At 46.9% G+C, this 20,428-nt stretch overlaps 1 long non-coding RNA gene across 1 annotated transcript in view; it reads right to left on the reverse strand.

Annotated features, from left to right (window-relative positions):
- LOC115907963 overlaps positions 1–13,049 on the reverse strand; it is a 260,012-nt gene extending 246,963 nt beyond the window's left edge. Inside the window, exon 1 of the long non-coding RNA XR_004061083.1 lies at positions 12,923–13,049. This is a non-coding gene — a long non-coding RNA (uncharacterized LOC115907963). The remainder of the gene's footprint in view (positions 1–12,922) is intronic.
- Positions 13,050–20,428: the final 7,379 nt, after the last annotated feature.

Raw genomic sequence — 20,428 nt, forward strand, 5'->3', positions numbered from 1 at the left:
CCAAAAATACACGTTAGAAAGGCATTGCTGGCATTTTATTTGCTTTGCCAGAAGTAAATGAGTCCTTTCCCTTTCTCTTGCCTTCCTGCAGCACTGGCGAGGAGGTTTCTCAGCGACATTTTGCCATCCAGGAGGCGCAGAATCATTTACTGAACATGAACCCATTTTTTCTTAAGTTTATATTATTTCAGGTAAACCAACTGGAGAAATAAAAGAAGTCAAATTTTACCATTTGCTGCTCTTTTTCCGGTACAAACCAAACCCCAGCCCAGCGAGTTACCCACAATGTGCCTTTCTCTTTAGGCCTGCTCAAAGGTTGCTTTCTAATGTACATAAAATACAGAAACAGGGAGGAAATGTGGGAATGTACTGAACTGGCTGTTGACTTCAGGCACGGGAAGTGTTTTGTTGAGAATTCGCAGGTGCTAAAACCTCATCAATGAGTGGGAAATGGTGCTAAATACGAGCTCTGCGAACTTTATTTTTAATGATGACTTTAAAACCCGGGGATCAGCGAGGTGAATGTAAAAACTGTTAATCTTAAATTTCTACAAACCCGAGTGTCAGGGCAAGCATGTCTGGTGCATCAAGCATAACAAGATGAAAACGAGGAGGTGTGGGTGAGGAGGGGGTCCAAGACACTTGCTTTTCTTGAATCCCTCTGAATACATTTCACAATTCATCAGTTTTTGTCTTCCCTGCCACGAGTGAGGACAATCAGACCAGACACCCATTAGATTTTTCATGCAATTTTTTTTTTTCTTGTTCGTGACATGTTGGCAGGGAGGATGGCAATTCTGAAATCTTACCAAATGAGAAAAATGTCAGAAACTGAACTGACAGCTGGTGGTTACTATGGTGATAGGTGATATTGAAAAAAAATAAAATAAGACTCAGTTAATTCAAAAGGAATCAAGTTCAGTATTTTTAAGCCAGTTGATAGAGATGAAAACTTAATCCCGATACTGGGGTGTTTTCCTGTTTTAGCTAAGAGCCAAAGAAACCATTTGCTTGATTAGATAATTAACTAGATACAGCTAAATATCCAATGAAAATTATAGTGAAACCAAAAATAATAATAATAAATAATAACATGGTTTTAAAAAAGGAAACAGCCATATTAGGAAAAAAAAATAAGCAGACTGGGGGAAATCTTCTGTGTGTGTGAGCAATCCAGAATTGTCCTCTCCATAATCACAATTACCGACACGGGTCTGGTTTTCTGCCATCGGTTTGAGGGAGAAAGAGTAGTTTCGCTCAGTGACAAAGACAAATCAGCTGGAAGGGAGGGAAAGCTGCTGACTGATGGCTTCAATCGAGGGAAGGCTGCGCAGGCAACTTCGGCAGGAACCTGGATATCTCCATATTTGTGTTTATGTATTTTATGGGCTTTTTAAAAATTCCCAAGGGTGCTATTTCTGGGGCCCGAATACCGCGAGATCTGGTGTTCTCCTGGCATTTCCATCGAGGAAGTGAAATACTGAAATACCATGAGAACATCAGATCTCCTGTTATTTCGGCTGCATTAATGGTTCCCTCAGGTATTAACAAAGCCCCTGAAAAACAAACACAAATATTTGAGGCAGAAACAGAAGTGCTGGAATATCCACTGCTCCCCCCAGCAACCCAATGCACCCACACAAAAACCACCTCATTTTTGTGATCTCACACTTCAAGGAACAAATTGTACAACCATACACATATAAAATTAATATTATATGGAAATTATTTGGCCACCACCTCTGTCTTTGTGGCAGGAATTGAGTTTGTCCCCAACAACCCAGAGGAGGATGATCTCCATATAAATGCAGGTGGGGTTTAGGGATATTGTTATAGAAAACAACGTTTGAATGCAAAAGTCTCCAAACAATTTGAGTTGTGCCTGTGCTCCCTGGGTGGGGATGGCAGAGATGAAGTGGGATAGAGATGGGATGGGATGGGATGGGATGGGATGGGATGGGATGGATGGGATGGGATGGGATGGGATGGGATGGATGGGATGGGATGGGATGGATGGGATGGGATGGGATGGGATGGGATGGGATGGGATGGGATGGGATGGGATGGGATGGGATGGGATGGGATGGGATGGGATGGATGGGATGGGATGGATGGGATGGGATGGGTGCGGTGGGAGCCCAAGGGCCCGAGGCGGCCCCGCAGTGCCGGCCCCGCGTGCGGGACCCTCGGGAAGGCTCCGGGCGCTCCCGCCCCGCGCGGCCCCGCCGGGAGCCGCGGGGGGCCGAGGCGGCGGCGGCGGCGCTGCGCGGGCGGCACCGCCCCCTGCCGGGCACGGCGGGAACGGCGGGGAATGCCCGACAGCGGGAATCGCCCGGCCCTGGCACCGGGAATCGCCCGGCCCTGGCACCGGGGCCACAACACCGGGAATCGCCCAGTCCCGCCATGTGTTCCATGCCCTCTGAGGGCTCTTCCAATCGAAAAACATCCCAATTTTGGTAACAATGCGGGAAAACCATCCATCGTTATTTCAGAGATGGGGACGGAGCTTCTCCCAGCTCCCGGACCCAGCAGGCAGGGCCTGTCCCTGCTCTGTGCAGCCAGAAGGCTGCAAGGACACAGACAAGGAGCTAAGAGTCACTCAGGACCAGGAACACCACTGCCACCATCCATGGCCTTGGCCACCTCACCTCCCACACCGGCCGCTTGCCCACCCCCTGCGGGAGCTCATCCCTGAGGCCAGGGCGGGAGAGCAGGAGGCAGGTCAGGCAGGAGAGGACACACAGGGAGCTCCACAGTGGGCTCATGGTGCTGGAGGTGGGGTGGGATGGGATGGGATGGGATGGGATGGGATGGGATGGGATGGGATGGGATGGGATGGGATGGGATGGGATGGGATGGGATGGGATGGGATGGGATGGGATGGGATGGCGGTGGGTTCCCTGGGCTGCAGCTGGGGTCTCTGGGCTGCTCCATCCCTGGGCAGCGCTGAGGGTCCCATGTTTGTGGCAGGCAGACACAGCTCGTGCAGCTGCAGGAGGCTCTTTGGGCAGGGGAGGTGATGAGCAAGGCCAGGATGAAGAGAAGTGGCTCTGCTGCCCTTGTCCCACACGGTTCCGTGCATTATCCCAGAGTGAGAACGTGGCCCCGTTGTACCCAGAGCAGCCCACACTCAGTGATTATGTCCCTAGTGCAGCAAACCTGCTTTCTGCTCAAAAACACAGGACGATGTCCAGAAAGACAGTGGCCTATAAACAGAAATTGCTTCTGGAACAGCTTAAGCCCAGGTCCACGACACCAAATTTCACTGCTCCTTACAGGAACAGACAATTTTGGAATCCTGCCTGCTTGTCTGAATTCCAAGCACGGGAACAGACAATTTGGGAATCTTCCCCGTTTGACTGCATGTATTGCTGCACTGAACTGCTCTGGGGACAGCATCAAAACAAGTTCTTCAATACTCACAAGAAAAAAACCCTCTTGTCTAAACAACACGATTATATTAAAAGTAAAAAAAAAACACTTTAAATAAATACAATTGCAAAAAAGGCTCTGGGTGATAAGGGAATGATGAGGTAAATAAAGCAAAACCAAAAGACTCAGCAAACCTCATTTCAAGATAAAAACCAGTATAAATAACTGGCTTGGACTGTTTAAAATATTGTTATAAATTATACCTTCATTATATATGAAAAGACACTGTTTAAAATCAAAGCCTATAGAAACAGTGTAAAACTGCTTCAATATATATATATTATGTAAAACTTAGAATATGTTAAATTCAGTGAAATGTTGAATTTCACAGGATTTAAAAGAAGTTTATGTTCCAGCCCCTACACAAGAAAACCTGTAAAATGACCATATGTAAATAACCACAGATCCTGAATCTATTTTTATATGTATTTCTACAAAAATCAAGTTTCTTTTTTAAAAAATGTCGTTTCCAGTGTCCTTTGTACTGGGCACGGAGGTGGGGATAGCAGACAGCTGATGTTAACTAATAATACAGACAACTAAGAATAACACACTTCATTCTTGACCCCTTTTGCCTTTTAAAAACGTTGATAAAGAATTAAATTGTGATAAAATTTCCCGTGGTTTATGGGATGATTGTTTCTCCCCGATATTTTCAATCAGAAGCCACACGGTGCCTTTCTGCTGCAGCACAGAGCACAGCTGGGGCTGTGGAGAGCAGGAGCGGGCGCAGCCTGTGGCTCTGCGCGTCCGTGCGCCCACCATGTCCTGCGGTCCCTGTACCTCCCTCAGAGCCCCCTCGGAAACAGGACAGGTTTTCAGGCGGGTCACAGCACACACATCCCCTCACGGCGAGGGGAATGAGCCCTGCTCGGGCTGTCCGCGGGTCCCTCTGACAAGCAGGGGCTGCACAGCTCGGCGCTGCGCTGGCCGGGCTGCGGAGCGGGAAGCGCTCCCGGAACCGTTCGGTCTGTCACACGGACATGGAATTCCGCAACTTCAGCCTTCGCCGGCCGAGCTGCTCCGCCGGGCTGCTCGTGCGCACCAGGGACTGCCATGGGCACAGAGGGCCTTTTTCCCTGTTTTATTTTTCTGGAGAAAAGCAGCTGTAGGCGATCCCCCAGAGCTCTAGCGGAGCTGCCGCTGCTGCCCCAGGCTGTGCCGCTCTGCAGCCGCATTTCAAAGCTCCCGGCCCCGCTCAGGGCTCAGGGTCAGTCCCGTGCCGGGGACACTGCTGGGCCAGCACTGGGCCGGCTTTGGTCACACCTGTAGCCCACGCAGGCCCAGCCCGGCTGTGCTCGGCGCCCTTTGGTTCCCAGCCCCTGGAGATGGGGTGCAGGGGACACGGAAAACACAGCGCTGCTGTCACTGTCCCCGAGCCCTGGAGATGTGCTTCAAACAAAACCACCTGAAACACCCAACTGTAAAAGTTCTACAGAAACATGATCGCTGGACTTCACATTTAGGAAGAATTAAGCTTTTAAAGAATTTTTTCCACTGAAAAAAAAAAAAAAAGCCTTTAATGGGAGTTATCCAGGTGGCCCCTGGATTTATTGTTGGATTTCTCTTTGACTGCTCTGGGGTTCCCAAGGGGACTATTACGTCAACAATTTCTAAGGCAACATTTTATTCCAGGTGAAATTCCTTAGAAGATGAGAGCTTTGGCTTGGAGATTCTGGGATCCCATTTGAAATCACTCACACTGACTACAGAAGAATTTTTAAAATAAATTACTGCATTGCCTCCTGCTTTCAGATGCATCTATCATCTATCTATCTATATATTTATAAACATTCTTTATAGAACAATTTCAAATGTAATTCTCCTGAAGCTATTAAAACTCCCTATTTAACTGCATTCATAAAAAGTTGTCTGGAATACAGTCAAAACTGACCACTTAATTCAAGGTGTGTTCTATATTAACACACTTTCTCATTCCCAAAAATTAGTGATAGGGGCTGTTCCGTGCATGGAACTCCCATCAGAGTCAGTCAAGAGCCTTTATTTATAAAGTCAGGGGCTTCTGAAGTCTTTAATGACTATTTTTGGTCAAACTTGAAAGAAAGAGACAAGACACAAAGATCTCCTGGTTTCCAGTGTAAAAAGAATCTATGACCAGTAGGAAAAGCTGAGTAGGGCCTTCGATCCAGACTAAACAAATTTCAGCATCAAATGATAAATGAATCGAGGAACTTGCACTCTCAGATCCTAAGTTATATTAAGTCACCAATTTTATGAAGCCAGAAAAAGGTCATCACACGATACTTATGAACTATGGTAAATAACTAAAATTTATGTAGTAGGATGATTTTAATGGCTGGTATCCTTAAAACCTTAGAAACAGATGCAAATTGTAACAAATCAGAAAAGTTAAAGGGAAACTATAATTGTTCCTTTTAAGACCTATTATGTGTAATATCCATTGGCCATATTTGTTCCACAGTATATATAAAAATATAAAAAATAAATTTACTGTATTTCTTGCATTTGATTAACAGAAAGAGCTTAATGATATGTGTCCACATTCCTGTCTCTGTGCTGGTGTCTATCGGGGCTTTCTTGCCTAAACTGAAAACCATCTGTCATAAATACAATAATGGCTTTTAAATCCGCCCCACCTAGTCCTCCAGCTCCCCAAAAAGGGGCACATCAAGCATGGGCTGCTCCTGAAATATTCCTTCCAAGTTGCTAAGTGGATATAAAAGAACACAGACCTAAAATAATCTGCAAATAACTGTAACATAAGCCCTGAAAAATGCTTTTGGAGCCGGCGCGAGGAGGGAGAGACGGCGTCCACTGAGCCGAGGCCAACGCAGGGTCCGGGCAACCCAGGCAGGGGAACAGTGTTGGTCACTGGAATACTTTGTAATTGTGAAAGATTATTACAGCTCTTATTTAAATCAGGTTTCCTTTTGAATATTTTCATCTAATTGGACAAGTGTTGAGCTTGCCGGGCTGTCACAGCTGTTACAGGACATGAACCACGCTTACAGTAACAGCTTTCGTTCCACATTTTTGTGGAGCAGTTTCCATAGCACTCAGATCAGGGCTTGCATATTTTTATACCACTTGCATATTGAAAATAAACTCTGATGTTTAGCTTGCTTTCTCCAAGTGCATCTCGTACTCAAATTCCCTGAAAAACAAGCTGGCAACTCTGATTGAAGCCCAAGCAGGCAGGGTGTGACACCTTGGTAACTTTTATAAAGTTATTTTCAGCCTTCCTTTCCCCTAAACTTCATAGAAAATGGGATGAGAGACCTGGGAAGTTGGCATTTATCTTAACTGCCATTCCTGAATTTAACATTAGGGCAAACTTTTCCATTGACAACAATATCCAAGCTAACCAGATACTTTGCATGTGAGGATGTGCTGAGGAATTGCCTGATCCTCGATGAAATGTTTCCCACGTTTGGAGCAGACAAAAGGAGAAGAGCTCAGGAGCTGGAGGGACACAAGCTCCAGGGCCCGGTGGCCCTGAGGCGCCCCGGTCCCACACCGGGGGCGAGGCTTTCAGGCACCCCGGAGCCCCGGGCAGGCAGAGCACGAGCCTGTTGGGAAGTTTATTCTTGGTAAACGAGTCACTTTCTAATGAGAAGAATAAACAGGATGTTATAATGTGGGATTGCAAAGTGCAGCCAGTCCAAGCCCTCTCTGGCAGCGAGGCCGGGGCTGTGCCTGGTGCCTGCTGTCCCCGCCGGGCCGTGGCACTGGCCAGGCTTTGTCCCACTGAGCCTCCCGTGTCCCGCGGCCCCTCACCTCCTAACCCCCTTCCCAATTAGCAGATTGAAAATTAGCAAAATACAGCCCCTGCTTTGCACTTTAAATTTTAATAAGAAACAGAGACATCTCTCTCTTTCTTCTGCTGTTCCTCCCTCTCCTCCAAGAACAGAAGGCTGCTGGTGAAAGGAATGAAAATCTGGAAAGAATTTGGGGTGGACTGGCCAACCCCCTTTCATTTCCTTCAGATGTTTACAATCTAGCACCTTTCTGAAGACAAAGATGGGAAAAAAGCTATTTTTCTTTTGACTGAAGGGTGAGACAGGGGGGTATTAAAAACTGATCAATGTAATTTTTTTCAGAGAAGTATTTGCACATCTGTGAAATAATGTAATTTATGAAAAAAATCTTTTTATATGACATCCATGATTATAGCCTGATCTGGAGAATTATTCAAATATAAAATTAAATACTCAAAAACTCGCTGCGCTGTGGATGACTGAGCTTTTACCAGCTGTGCATCACACTTCTCTAATTCTATTAAAAGTATAGAAGTGAGGCTTCCCAAGGATGTCTGAATCCCTTGTAAAAGGAATGTTACATTTCTAAATGCTTTATGATCAGTTGCTTTTTGTTTTTTCTTGATTATCATCCCAGTTGTTGGATGTTTTATCTGACTGTACCAAAAAAAAGAAGAGAGGAGGAATGCATACCCGTGGAGAGTGCTCTATAAATTATATTGTATTTTATTATCGCAGGGCTTAAGGAAAAATTGGCTCTTAAGAAAGGTTAAAAACCTTTAAAGTGAATTCTTCTGTTTGGTTAAAAGTACTTTTGATTTAATACGATCCATCTGCAATCTGGGCCTGGCCTCCTCCCCTTTGGGGAATGGGGCGATGCCCATGGGACCAGGACAGGGCAGCAATTTCTGCCCGAACAGGACAAGTTTGGGTCACCCCGTGCCAGCTTCCCTCCCAGCAGGGGACCAGCTCACTGTCTCCTCAGATAGCAATTCCCAGATTTTTAAACAATTAATCCAGGGGAAAATGAGCAGGCACGGCTGCTCCTGGGGGTAGTTTCACAGCCCAGCGTCGCTCCACAGGAACAGGCTTCCAAAGGGAAAGCTCAATCCTATTTTCCAAGCTTAAATGGAAGCTTTGGTATGGATCCTGCACTGCTTGGACATTATCCACAGGTCACAGACGGAATCACCGTGAATTCGCCGTGCCTCCCCATGCCACAAGCCAACATTAAACTCGAAGGGAAAATACAATTCCCCAAACCAACAGAAACAGCGCGGTACAAACCAGCCACTGAAAGAGCTCCAAAACAGGCCACATTAGTAAAAGCACGTTGGAGTTTAGCAAAGAGAGAGACAAAATAAGGGCTAAGCCATTGTTTCTGCTGCCGAAGACAGACGGACTTTAATAACACTTAACAGAATGATGCACATTAACGATCTCAGAAAGCACTTCTTATGCCTCATCCATCATGCGGAGGAGAAAATGAAGCCTTCGACAGCATTAGGAATTATTCTAGATCTTGTCAGTAATTCGCAGCTTCTCGGTAGTATCGTAACACAAATTTGTGTGGATGAGACACTGACCATTAATCTAAGGGGCTTTTTTTCCCTCTCTGCAGCGTGTGGAGAATGTATCAATTGTTTCATGGAGAAATTTCACAGCTGAAACCTTACTAAATAAAACAGGGGTGAGGAAAGAGATATAGACAGAAACATAAACAACTGCAACGTGGAGACAAATCATTATCTTTAAAACAAAACCTACCATAAAATCACCGTATGTGTGTTTTGTGAATGGGCAGTGAGCAGCCTCCTGCTCTGAAAATCCTCAGAATATGCTGATTATAAAGTTATGTTCGTACATACAAACACACTTAGATTTCATTTTCTGGGAGGCTTTTTTCCCCTTTTTTTTTTTTCTGGAGTATAGGCAAAAAAAATCTGATTTCTCCTCCCAAGAGAGCCTTGTATTTTTTGCAAATAGTAGCAAAACAAATTTCAAGACAAAATGCCACGCAACTAAATAAACAACAGCTTTTGGCAACCTCTTTCCTAAGTCGCAAGCTGCTGTTCGTCGTGTGATAGCTGTTGCCACTGGAATCTCTACTACAAAGGAAAAGGTCCATAAATATTTGTACAGCAAACTCCACAGAAAAAAAAGCCTCCCCGAGTGAGCTCAGAATTCATTTCTATACGTGCGATGTAAAGATGAAAGCTAATGAGTTCTGTGGAGTTTATGATAAATTAAAAGTGCGGGGCTCCCCGCCCCAGCCGTGTGTTTACACGGATCTGATCCGCTGCTCCCCAACAAAACACTTGTCAGACAGAATGAGGCGAATTCGCCTCCGGATGTGGAGGAGCTGGATTGTCTCAGGGACAAAAAAGCAGATAGGATTTGATCAAATACTAATCAGGCAGCAATAATGTGGTATCCTAAAACACACCCTATTTTATCTCCAATGAAATAGTGACATCTATCCAAAAGTCCTCAAAGAAACTTGGGTTTAGGTAATATATTGTGATTGCAGCAGATAGGCAGGATTAAAATCAGGCTTGATCTTCAAAGAGAATAAGAATGTATAGTTCTGTTTACTGCACACATATTTGTATATAAAAGATATGACAAATATTTCGAGTTCTTTAGAAACCTGTATTTCTGTATTTTGAATTTTCACAGACCCAGTGCTGAGAATGGGATTTGACAATCCCAGGTAATAGAGGCAAATTAGAGATTAAACTCATTAGAAATTATAAACACTCATATAGTCTGTTAAACCCCCTGACAAAACCTGGAAATTAGAAATCCAATAACACAGCATCAATAGGGTCTTTAACGGCTGGACAGATGTTTAAACCGCGCGATGCTCATGTGAGGAGTGAGATGGAACAGTCGGAATCAAGGTTTGCATTAAATAACACGGCATTGATGTCAGATCAAAACATTCATGTGAACTGGTTTGTTCCTTTTTTTTGCCATTAATTTCCATTCTCCTGTTATGGTCTGAATTCATTATTAATTTTGCATAGTATTAAACATTTTTCTTATTTGTAAATATGCAGATGAGGGAGGCAGCTCTGGAAGGCACCACACAGAGCAGGGCTGTGTCCAAGGGGCCACTAACCCCTGGGGCTGTCCTCCACATAAAGACACTTCGAAAATAAAATATTATCTGCAAGCTTTAATTTTTTGGCCTAAATAATTAAATCACAGAGGGAAATACTGTGAAAACAATCATCTCACTAAGCACAACTCAATAAATCCCAAGGAATGGGCACTGGGATAGCAGAAGCAAAATTGTTTGCGTTCCTAATGTTGGGTCTGACCTGGAAAGGATAACAAAAGAATCTGGCATGAATATGTATTTTTATAGGGAGTGCTGCTGGTAAACAGACCGAATAAAAGCGAGGGGATTATTTGAAAATAGTTTCTCCTAAACTCTCAATATGTTTAATCTGATGATATGAAAAACCACCCATAAAGGAGAAACACATTCAGCCCCTACAAAATTCTGTACAGAGAAGTGAAAAGGGTTTCAGCAGAAGAAAACAAACAAACAGCAGCAATCCTGCAAAGCTGCGGCATCTCCCCACGCCCGCCTGCTCTCCAGCGCCGAGATAAAGACCCAATCTGCTCATCAAACACCTCCGGGCTCGGCCATCTAATAGGAACAAATTGGCAATGACTGCCCAAGCAAGTAACACAGGCCCACTGATTTGTAGATTGATACTGATGCCTAATGATCCCCTTGGGCAGATCAATAGCAACAATCCTCATCCCTGCCTTTCTTCTTTATTGGCACAGCGGAGCGAGCGCGGGGAATGGTGTGTGCGCGCACGGCTGCAGGTGCCGGCCGAGGGCCGGGCACCCAAAGGGCCCCTGAGCCCATGCTGCCATGCCGTGTCCTCAGGGTTGGCCTGCCCACACTGCCCCTTGGCAGCCACGCTGCCCCGGGCACAGAGCCCTTCGCACTGGGCTGTGCCAGCTGTACCCAGAGCGCGGTGCAGCCAGGACCGGCCTGCGCCACAGCGAGGGAAAGCACAGACACTGGGATAATGAGAGGAAACCCAACACTGACCAGCTGGGCTGTCTGAGAGCTGAAGGCCAGAATGGCATTTGGGTGGCAGAGCCATGGGGGACACTGGGCATGCTTTGGAGAGCAGGGCATGCAGGCAGCTGGTTTGTCCTGCTGGAAATGGGTTGCACTTCTCTCCTGCTCCATGTCTCACCTTTTCCCTCTTCTCCCCTCAGCTGACTCCTTGTCTCTTAGTGCACTACACTATGATCAATCAGGCACTATCAGCACAGGGGTTTTATTCAGTTACCCTGGAGTCACTTCCATCTGCTGCTTCCAGCCCCACGTCTCAAAAGAATTAGGGATTTTCTATTTATTTATCAATCTAGTGAATACAGTTATCCCATTAGTAGATCCTTTTAAAGTCCCTGGTAGAACCTAAGAAAAACTAATGGAGTTGATTTGCATTTGGTTTTTTTTCCCAGTGAATTAATGCCAGTGATGTTCTGCAGAACCACACATGGTCACTGCCACCTCGGGGTGCTGGCAGACATCCCCAGCAGCACTCCACTCCCATGAAAATCACTCTCTGCATGGAATAACCACATAGAAACCTAAGACGTGATCAGGCGTACCCAAATCACCAGGTCGGCAAACAGAGGGGAAGGAAAAATGTGCCACAAAGTTTGTGCCTCCTGCACATGAAATATTAATTTTGCATTAAGGTGTGTGTCGTCACGGCAGTGTCCCCCAGCCTGGGAGCACAGCTGGGGGTGCCACCCGTGGCCCTGCCAGGCACGGGGAGCGCAGGCACCGATTTTAAATCCTATTCAGACTTGAGATCTGCTTTGTTCAGCAATCACCTGGCTACTCTTATTCTTCGTGGCTCTTTTATTAAAATGTGGATAAAGCAAAAGGCAAAGGATAAAATTAAATTCCATTGACTGTAAATTTCTAAATCATCCCTCCAATAAAGGATTTTTCTTTAATAACAAAAACGCCTTTCCCATCTTTTTGCCGATCTCGGCGTATACTCGCAATAAAACAGAGCTGCGTGAAAACCTTTGTAACTCGACCCTTCCAGTGCATAAATTAATCATTTTCCAAATCCTGTATTTTCTTTCCTTAAGTTCCCGGGCGCGAGGGTCGTGCCCCCGCCCAGCCTTGACCATTGCAAAATTCAAATTCCCACTAATGATGAGTGTAATCATCGCAATCACCATCATCATCGCCAGGAAAGCCGGATCCTGTTGGCCCCTGACATCAATCAGCGACGCGGGGGGAGCCAGCCCCCCCCCGCTGCGCCCCCCGGCAGCGATCGCGTCCGTTCCCCGCGTGCCGGAGTCACCCCCGCTCCCATCCCGGCCTCGCACCTCCGCCGCTCCCAGGGCGGGACGGGACGAGTGAGACGGGACGGGCGGGACGGGGACGGGGCCGGTGCCCCCCATGTCCCCACATCCCCCCCGAGCCCCGGGTGGGAAAGGAGCGAGCGAGGGAGGGGAGCGAGGGGAGGGGGAGCAGCCGCACGTGTGACGCGCCCGGCCGCCCATTTGCATATTCACATCAGCGCCGCGCCCACTTAAGCAGCGCGAGGCGAAGGTGTCTCCTCCACCCACCACCCACCCACCACCCAGCTCCCACCTCCACCTTCCCGCCCGCTCCCCACAAGCCGCGCTCCCAGCCCAAAAGCGAGGGCGCGGGGGGCCGGCAGGAGGGTGGGCGCAGGCTGCCTTACCTCTGCTCCCGCGCTACCAGGGATTCCCCGTGGTTCCGCCAGGAATTTTGGAGAGCCATCCTTCAAGGGTTTTTAGTTCTGTCTTTCTCTCTCTTCCTCCTCCTCCTCCTCCTCTTCCCGTGTTGTGACTGGGTTTATAAAAAAAATAAAAAAAGACAACTCCATGTAAGCTCGCAGCCAGGGCACGGCGAAGTCTGGGGCTCCGGGGGGAGGGAGCAGCGGAGGGAGGGTCACAGCTCCATGCCTTACAAAAGGCAACCCAAAGCCTGGATATTTTTTTTAATATCGTTCACAAAACGCTGCCGCACATATACACGTAACACAGGCCCCAGACCTGGCGCTAATTAGGTTTTTGCCAAAAACTGTCGAGGTTCAGCCTATGACACGAATGAGCGCAGCGGGGCTGGGACTTGTGAGCCCTCACCTGCCCCGAGCCCCCCAGCGCTCAGCCCTCACCTGCCCGAGCCTCCCGGAGCGGGTGCCCAGGAGGGCGAGCGTTTATGGGGCGCGTCGAGAGCTCCCACGACGGCGGGGACCCAGGTCAGCCGTAACCACGCGGCACCGACCTGGACTATTTCAACCCGAGTGCTGTTCCAGGGGTATTTTTGCACAAATTAATTTTACTATTTCACAGCTCCACTCACAGTGGGGAAAAGGAAAAAAAAATTAATAATCAGGGTTGTGTATCCCCTTGCAAACGTCACAGAAGCAGCATCGCGTGTGCCGGGATGGGTCTCCAGGAGCACAGGCCTATTGTTCTAAGGACACGGCTTTTGTGAGAGGGGCAGCACAGCCAGGCTGGAGCAGGAGGAGGAGGAGGAAGAGGGGAGGGAAGCCCTTGCACAAGCACACCGTGCACCGCAGCACTGTTTCACACCCTCGCATTAGATGTTTGCTGAAAATACACGGTGCACACGTGTGGCACTTTTTTCCAAACATGTCATTACCGGGAATGATTAAGGGCTTCGTTGCTTCCCAGTGCAAGGTCTCGGCTTGGATTGCTGACTGATGACTGAATTCCCCCGTACACCTGGCAACACGATTTTAGTGTGAGGACGGCAGGAAAAAAATGCACTTCCTTGACTGTTTTTTCATACGCAGAATATTTAGGAAAGGGTCAAATTTAAATTTGCAATTGGCAAAAGCAAATGCGCTCCTAAGCTGAAGCGTCGAAGTCATGTTTCACCCCGGAGTACATTTTATGGAGAAGTTACACGGCCCTGAAATAGGCATTGTGTGTCAGAAAGGCTGGGATGCTGCAGCCCGGGCGAGTGCAGAGCGGGGCGTCCGTGCCCCAACTCTGTGTGCGAGGGGAGCCGGGGGCCAAGGCAGACAATGGGAGCTGCAGGCGAGCAGGGAGGTAGAAGGGGGTCTGCCCGTGCCCCCCCGGCCAGGAAAGCAGGTCACTCCTTATCAACTGGATAAGCAAACGCCAAAACAAAGCGTGGGGCTGGATTTTGACGAGCCAGACACATTTTCTTACAAAAAATAATTTCCCTGCCTTTGTTTCTCCTCTTCTCCTTCAAAGCAAGGGGAAGAGCAGGCTGCTGTGTTCACACTGGCTTTTCAAGGGAAATAAAGATGATTTTTAAGAATCTGTCCGCCAAGCATGAGTTACTTGTTCTCCCCCCTCCAAAAAGAAAAAAGGAAAAAAAATCCTCAACAAGACTCAAAGGGTTCCTGAAATAAAGAAGAAAGAAAAACATCCAAAACATTAGACACAGAAACATTATATTTCAATATTATCATATGAATTAAATGTAATCCTTGAAGCGACTCGTCCCAGGGGTCACATATTAGGCCATTTTTTTCTTTTTTTTTTTATTTAATAGAGGTCACCCAGGCTGAAAAGCAGAACCCAAATGAAAAGCATCTTCAATGTGGTTATAACATGAGCTGGACGAGGTCAGGCAGTGTCTTGTATGGCCTCATAAAAAATACATAACCAGACAGCCTAATAGTATTTCTTTGCATTCATTTTTGGATGGGAGCTGGCGGGTGGGGGAGGGGGCCAGGAGAGGGCCACAACCGCCTGTGCATTTCCATAATGGGCAGCTTCTCCTACGTTCCAGTTAGGGAAAAAATGAACATTCCTTTTAACACATCCCTGGGTTAGCTCACTTTAAAGAACCATCCTACAGACAATTGCTGTGGCCTCGAGAAAGTGAGAGAGGAGTGAGGCATCGCCCATCTCTCTGCCTCACACACACACACACACACACACACACATACGCACACGCACACACACACACGTGTTCACTGCAGACATACTACCGTCATGCTTAATTGGGAGTGCAACCACCTTGGGCTTGCTTTCATCAACACTGGCTTATGGATGTTGTTATTTGTCCATACACACACCCAGGCTGATTAATTTGAATTATTTCTCTTCTGAAGAGAAGCAGAGGAACCCCCCATTCCAAGGAGTCCCTCTATCCACACTCACCGGGAAGGGGTTTGCCCACTACCAGGATTTACACAGGTTTTGGGTGGAAGAGGGCGCGAGAGAAAGGCAAGGAGTAAAAGGGGAAGGCGGGGGAGGAGGGAGGTGTAAATAAAAATAACCAGTGCTAAAAATGCCGGGTGAGAAGAGAATCTGTAAATCTCGCCTCCCTTCCCCCTCCCCAAATGCCGCCTGGAGCCGGGTGACCCTGCGGGGAGCGGAGCCGCAGAGGTGACCCGATGCTAACCAGCCTGTTAGAACTAATAAGGTGTGCGCCTAAGCCAGGGGCTGACACTGGGGCATTGTGGAAATAACTCTCCTTGTTATTGCCCATCCTCAGCTTGAAATTTACTGCTCCTTTGCATTATTAAAGAGACAGCTTGCGTGCGCGATGGGGGAGAGGCTGGGCAGGAGGAAGAACCACGCACGCTTTTTTAATGGTATGTTTGTGCTCTCTCTAGTCTTTAGATTCAGATTCGGAGCATTAAAGCATGCTGGGTTAATGGGTTGTTATTTATTATTTGAATAAAATCTGGTTTAGAAAAATAAAAGAAGACTGTTTTTTCCCCCACTATGGCAAACGGTCAGAAAAAAGGAAAGGTGTGAAACAGTTAAGATCAGGCTGAGGCCTTGTGGGACAAACTCTGCCCCAAACGTTTCCAGTAGCAGTGCTCCACATTTACATCAGATGTGAGCAGAGCTGAAAACACTCAACATGGTGGATAACAGGGACTGCATGATGGAAACACAAAGGACCTGCTGCATTGTGGGGCCATCCTCAGCAGGGCCATGTGAAAGGGTGTCAGAACACCTGAAATCATTCCAGGATTCTGCATTCTGTAAATACAGAGACATTGGGTATCTTGGGGTAAAGATGAAAACGGTGGAAAAATTTACTTTGTGTCGATCCCTGCTCCCACTGCTCCTGCAGCACACACCCTCCACCCTCTGCGCTGATTCCCGCAACATTCCCAGGATAACAGGTGAGATTCCCCAGAGAGGGTCCCCGCCAGGGCCCTGCTGGGCAGACACACCAACCCCATGATGTATACTGGCACCTGAGAGATCACATTTTACAGAAACTGAGCTGAGCTGCTCTTGCAGATGAGTTTGCCTTCTCTGAGTCAGTTTTTATGGACAGGCATTTTCAATTTGACCTCTGAGGATCTGCAGAGCCCATCTGGCACCAGCAGGGCATAGGCAGAGCCTGCAGCCACTGCTGCCAGGGGAGCCCCTACCAGAACTGGGACTCAAGTATTACTAATTTTCTGCAGCAAAGCAGCTGAGTGCACATGGGAGACGTTGCTGAGAACGGGGCTCAATGATAAATAACATTCTCAAGGTAAATACAGAACAGGATTGAGCCGTTCATGGCAATTGGCCGAGCCAAGGGTGGCTTCCACGGAGCTCAGCTGAGGGGGTGGGTGGTTTATGGTCAGGGATTCACAAAATCAGCTACTGGAGGGATTTCAGAGAATTCTTAAGAGCACATGAGAGCCACAGCAATTCTTGAGCTGTCCAAGGCAACTGGGCTTTCCTGCACATTCAGAGACATCCTTGCTAAAGGTTAATGTGAGCAGCTGTTGGTAAGACAGTGGGAATCAGTGAAGGAAATTTCATGAGATGCATGTAACTGCCATTACACACTGAAACAATGTGAATTATATACAAATAGTCCTGAACACTCGTGGATCAGAGGTGGGGCTTGAAAGGAGACCCTCAGAGCACACCAAGCTCTCTCTCAGAGAGTCAACGTGTCCCACAGCACCTTGAACAGGTCCCAGTGTGAACATGTCCATTGCTTCTGTCCCAAACCATCCTATCCCCATCACAACCAGCCAGAGTCAGTGACATCAGTGCACAGAGCAGGTTGAAATACTTACTAAGCATGGTGGGGGAACAAATCATAAACAAAAAGCTTCAGAGCAAGGGGCAACTGTCAGCTAAGGCAAGGCAATGAAATCTAGGCGTTTGAAAGCACCAAATATAAACAAGGAATTAAAGCTGATACCTGACAAAGAGGTGGAAACAAATGAGAAGCCTTGCTGCCCCCTCCCAGTTATTTCCTTTCTGGCATCCTGATTTTGTGAATCATCCGAAGTAGCCAAACAGGTCCTGTCAGCATTTGAACATACAGACATTTCCAACTCCTCCATCCCCAAAGGGTGAAGTAACTTTTATCAACACATTATTACATGGCTGAATTTACCTACACTGTATTTGATCATTTTTGCATACACACATTTTTAATCCTATCCCTCCTATAAGTAATAATAACAGCAAAAAGTATGATGCTCCACATTTCAGTTGGAATATCCAAATGTTTTAGGGTAAAATCAAAGGTGTGGAGACTCAGAGGACTGTGTTAAGCAGCTCTTGTGCTCAGCCTTCAGGTGGTGAAGCTTAAGTAACAAGAGTATTTGAACCGTGACAACACTCTACTGGATTTAAAAATACAATTTTCAGAACTGATTGCCAAACTCTGATCTCATGTCCATTTTTTTCAGTTCTTTCAGCTGATCCCATATAAAGTAGTATTTCTCCTTAGGAACCCAGGCAAAGCCACGCTGCCAGAGAAGAGAGGGTGGATTGGAGTGTTTCTAATCCCCCGCAGCTCTCACAGCAATGTCCTCCTCAATGGACATCAAAACCACACTTACAGAAACAAAACCCCAAATTATTCCCTGCGTACAGTCCCCCCATAAGGCCCTCTGGTGTTTACCTGCCTCACTTCTTGAAACTCTTCAAGGATTCTCTTGCCATTTTGGATTCTCTGGATTATAATGGAATCATAGAATCACAGATTGTTCTGGCGTGGAAGGCCCTTAAAGCCCATTCCATGTCAGCCTCTGCCATGGGCAGGAACACCTTCCACTAGCCCAAGGCGCTCCAAGCCCTGTCCAGCCTGGCCTTGGGCACTGCCAGGGATCCAGGGGCAGCCACAGCTGCTCTGGGCACCTGTGCCAGGGCCTCACCACCCTCACAGGGAGGAATTTTTTTCCAGCATCTAATGTAAATCTACTCTCCTGCAGCTGAAAGACATTTCATTCATATGCTATTAATCTAAAATCTGCTTCTCCTGCCTTTGTGGTGTCTAACACACTTGGAATTGTTGGCTGTGAGACCACATTGTCGCTATGGGTTTGTACTGGGCAGAGAGGAGGTGGAAGGTGCTGGGTGTCACCTGCCACTGAATTCTGCTCCAGTTATGAGTACATCCCAAATAAGCACGATCTCATTCCTACATCTGTAATTCCATGATGTGCCCATCCACAGAGTCCCAACAGGCAGGACCACAACAGGTAGGAGGCACTGAGCCAACAGCTCCGCTCTGCCTTGGACTCCCTCAGCCTTCTGCCAGAACTCTGGTTCTGCCCTCCCCTGCTCCCAAATATCCCAGCAACCCACAGCCACCTAAAACAGCTGCAAAATGCCAGAAAATTCTGCAACTAATCCTGTAACTTTATTATATCCATAACAAATATACAGATGCATTTTAAGGCATTCTTTTGGGAAACAGAAAAAGACCCCAACTGTTTTGTACAGAACAGGAGTCACCTGGTCAATTTTCTAAGCCGTATCATTCTCAGTTACTGAAAAGCAGCTCTCAAAGATTTTAGCACCCAAAACTTAATACTTAAATATATTAAGCCCCTGCATGTGTCCTCTGAAAAGTTCTGAAGGGGTTTGGGTTTTTTGTTCATTCTGGTTTTAGTGCAGAACTGGTACAGAAGACCAAGGTTTCCTTGGTGAAGGTGTGGTTCAGGCCCTGGACATGCCACCTGCGGCATTCTGGGCTATGGATGGTTCCTCAATGCTCCTGCAGCATGAGGGCAGCAATTCTCCCCAAGTCTCATCTGTTGTAGCTATTTAAACTAAAACTCCACAAGATAGGGAGTGAAATTTGAGCTCCTCACAGCCCAGTGAGTTTGGCTCACTCCTTATAAACACACACGGTCGGTTAAGCAAGTTCAGGTGTCTGTGTAGTGAAACCCTGATCTGGGCTGTGGTGTCTCAGTGCTTTTAGAGTGCTAAGAATAAGAATGTGGTGGCATATCCAGGACTACACTGCAGCCACAGAAATGCAGGGTCTCCGTTTTCAGTCATCTGAACGCTGCCAAAACCATCTACGCAGAAAAACACCCAGGCAGCAATCCAGGGTGGGTGATCAGGGAAATGCTTCCTCCTCTCCACTTACAGCCAGCAGTGCTGCATCCGTGTGGAAAACAGAGCAGGAAAGCAGAGAATCACAACTGGGATTTCAATCCCGCAGAGAACTGCATTAGGAGTGAGAGCTGTAGAGAGAAGTCTTTCAAATGAGGCTGTTCCAGGGAGAAACTGTGCCATGGGACTCGAGGAGGTGAGAACAGAGAAGCCTCGGGGTGTTTCAGTGTCTGCACAACCTGGCTCAGGAGAATCCTCTGCCTTACAAGAGGCTCCTTCATGAGCAGCTGGCAGTTCTGCATGGAATAGAGAAGGTCCTGGAGAAGACCATGATTCCCACCAAAGGACACAAAAGGAAGCCTATGAATCATTAAATAAATCCCCACACCTGACTACAACTGAGAGTGATATGGAGGAAGATGCTGAATTTGTCTCAGTGATGAAACTTGCTCCTTTTTGGGCCGATTCTTGGAAGATATTTCAGTGCCTAAAAGGCTTTATTGTTAGGGGAAAATTAAAAATATTCAGCTTTTTTGTTAAGGATCATGCTGCAACTCCAAGCTGTCATAAGCACAAAAATCTGGTTTCTGAAAATCAAAAAAATAGAAACTCATACACCCTCAATGGTCAGTTGATGCAGAATAATGGCATTACTTTTTTATTGCTGTTGCATAAGAATTTCAGAATCATATAGTCAATATTGCAATTTAACTATTAAGAAATTGAATGAGTGTGTCTATCTTTCAAAATTAAGATCTAAAATATTCTACATCATCTCAATATTTGTGTCATTCTCATTTCTTAAAGGGTGTGGGTGTGGCTCTGCACTGTAAGAGGTGCAGAGTAATTCTGATTGGATTTCCTTAATGATTTGGGGCCTACGTTAATGAAAACCAAGG

The sequence above is a fragment of the Camarhynchus parvulus genome, chromosome 11, assembly GCF_901933205.1.
Source record: "Camarhynchus parvulus chromosome 11, STF_HiC, whole genome shotgun sequence".
Lineage (NCBI taxonomy): Eukaryota > Metazoa > Chordata > Aves > Passeriformes > Thraupidae > Camarhynchus > Camarhynchus parvulus.